Source organism: Chrysochloris asiatica, unplaced genomic scaffold (assembly GCF_000296735.1).
Source record: "Chrysochloris asiatica unplaced genomic scaffold, ChrAsi1.0 scaffold00470, whole genome shotgun sequence".
Classification (NCBI taxonomy): Eukaryota; Metazoa; Chordata; class Mammalia; order Afrosoricida; family Chrysochloridae; genus Chrysochloris; species Chrysochloris asiatica.
Genome location: NW_006408988.1, coordinates 828,796 through 831,704, shown reverse-complemented (window position 1 = coordinate 831,704; position 2,909 = coordinate 828,796).

The following is a 2,909-nucleotide window of genomic DNA, read 5'->3' as shown; positions in this document are numbered from 1 at the left end:
CTAAACTACCAGCTGCTCCGCGGGAGAAAGATGAGGCTTTCTACTCCCGTAAAGATTTACACCCTCGGAAACCCTGTACAGGGTCGCTATGGGACGGAACCGACTCGACGGCACATAACAACAACAACAACAATTGTGAATTATATGATAGTGTACATTGGAGAACATTAGTTTTAGTTTTATATTCATCTTATTATATATCGTTTCATTGCCATGGTTACAATCCCCTCCATGCATCACCAACCAACCAAAGGGTATACACTGCAAGCCTGCCCCCTGGTCGTCAGCACACAACCCCTCTCCTTTTCTGGGTCTAAATTCTCCAGCTGCTCCATCTCTCCATGTCATCGTCTCTACCTCCATCTCAGGCATCACTTCTTCTCTGGGTAGGGTCCCACTCTCTACTCTTCTCCCTTGATGGTCCCAGGGACCTCCGCTCCTAGATTGCAAAGTAAATCACTCTCCTACTTGCTACAAAACTTCTACCTTTACATTTCCAACCCTCACAATCAGTCCTGATAACAATTATTCACTATTGTATCACAAAAGACCTATCTGCATTTCTTTTAATCAGCCCGTCTAGACAGATTGGATACTATTCAGTGGAGATTCTATCTTCCTCCAAGATCTAGCTTTCCTCTTGAAAGCTTGTAAGCCAGTTGCTTCTTGCCATTGTAAGCCCCCCTACTTTGGGTAGCCAATGTCTAAGTTTCCCTTCCCTGTCTACTCTGTGTATGAAGGGGGTGGGAATGATCCTTGCTGTAAAGATTTATTCCCACTTTTGAGCTACTACTCATAGGTACAGGTCAATTTGATCAAATTGTATCAGATTACTCTTTTTTCCCTATTCTTTCTTCTTCTATTTGAGCTCTGATCATCTAGTCATTGAAGCCAGATCAAGTGGGTATTATCTGCAAGTGTGGGGGTGTTATCAGCTGGACACTTCACTCTCCACTCTTGTTTTCTGTGGTTATGTCACTGACTCTGTGCCCAAGAGTCCCCAAGTCTTACCATGCTGCTGGCTAACCAGGTCTCCTCTCGGATTCACGGGAGTCTATTGAGCATTGTAGGGCTTAGCTCGCAGCTTCATTGCTGATTTTCTGTCACTTCCCCTTATCGGTGATGAACGTGGTCACCAATCAGAGCGTGTATTCCCATTGAGGTTTAGTCTTGCAAGGGGGTTTAATCTGAGGGGACCCTACCACTTGCCTTGCTGTCTCTTGGCCGAGCAACTTGCTTCTTCTTTTAGTAATCAGTATGTCTGCCTATATTGTTTCGTATTTTTCCTGTCGGTCTTTCTTTCAAGAAGTATCTTCTGTTCTTCTAGGCACTCCAGGCTGGTCAGCCTGTCCTTTCAAGTGGAAATATCCCACTTCTGAAGATTCTGGATGGGGTTCAGGATTCCACCTATGATCTTATGTAATGCACAGGCTCCTCAGGAAGCCACCTTCACTGGGCATGTTTTAGCCCCATTTTAGGTATTCCAATTAGTTATAGGCAGAAGACAGGCTTACAAGATTTCTATGGTGATATTTCTGCCTACTCCTTTCTCCCCCTCCAGTGTCTATTTTATAATGGTATGCCAGGGAAACCAAGATTGAAAAGACAGCCAAGCATCTTAACATTACTTCCCCCCTTTTGCTCCATGCAACAATGTCTCAATCCCTGTATCCTTAAAGTTTATTTTATCAGAGATTAGTACTGCCACTCCTGTTTGTTTTTTATTGCAATTAGCTTGGTATATTTTTTCCATCCTTTGACTTTTAATCTGTTTTTGTCTCTCTGTGTGGAATGTGTCTCTTTCAGACAGCATATTGAAGGATCTTGTTTTCTTATCAATTCTACCACTCTCTGTCTCTTAACAAGTGCATTTAATCCATTTACATTCAGTGTAATTATCAATGGGTATAGATTAATTATGTCATTATGGTGTTGTTGTTGTTTTCTGTGGTGTTGCTGCATTTTTTTTTTGTTCTGTGTGTCTTCCTTTGTTAAGTTCATGCTTCTTGTGTTCTTTCTTGTGATTTTCCTCATAGTCTTAATATTTCCTTGTTTTTCATGGATTTTCATTTTCTAGGTATGTTGTGAAGTGTTAATTTTCTTTGAGGTTGCCTTATATATAGTCCATTAACTTTTCTCTTCATTTAGTGCAGTCTATTTTACCCTGTAATTGACCTGACCTTCTCACTATCTGGATATCTGTTCCTACATATTTACCTTCTTTTACATTGTAATTGTTTTGATTGTAGACTGACCTCTCAAATTCTCTTGAGTTTGTTCTTTTCTTGATGCTTCCTTCTGTCCATTTAATTCTGGGAGGTGCTGCCACATATATCAATTACAGGTTGTTGTCTGTTCTTATTGGTTCTCAGTCCACAGAACTCCCTTTAGTATATTTTTTAGCACAGGGTTGGCTTTGGCAAAATCCCTTAGTTTCTGCTTATCCTGGAATGTTTTGATTATACCATTGTATTTGAATGATAGATTTGTTGGATAAAGAATTTTTGGTTGGCAATTTTTTTCCTTTTTTGGTTGGCAATTTTTTTCCTTTCAGTGTTTTATGTATGTCTGCCCATTGCCTTCTTGCTTGCATGGTTTCTGCTAAGAGATCCAAGCTTAATCTAACTTGCTTGCCTTTCTATTTAACACTTCTGTTTTCCCTAGCTTCTTTTAGGAGTGTCTCCTTATCTTTGATTTTGGGGAGCTTGAATATGATATGTCTCAGTGATTTTATTTTGGGGTCTATCCTTCCTGGGGTTCGTTGAGCTTCTTGAGTGTTTATCTTTTCATTTTTCAGGATGTTAGTGATATATTCTTCCAGCAGTTCTTCAACTATTTCCTCTGTGGACTTGTGTGATTCTTCTTGTTCTGGAATGCCAATAATTCTTAAGTGATTCCTCTTCATGTTG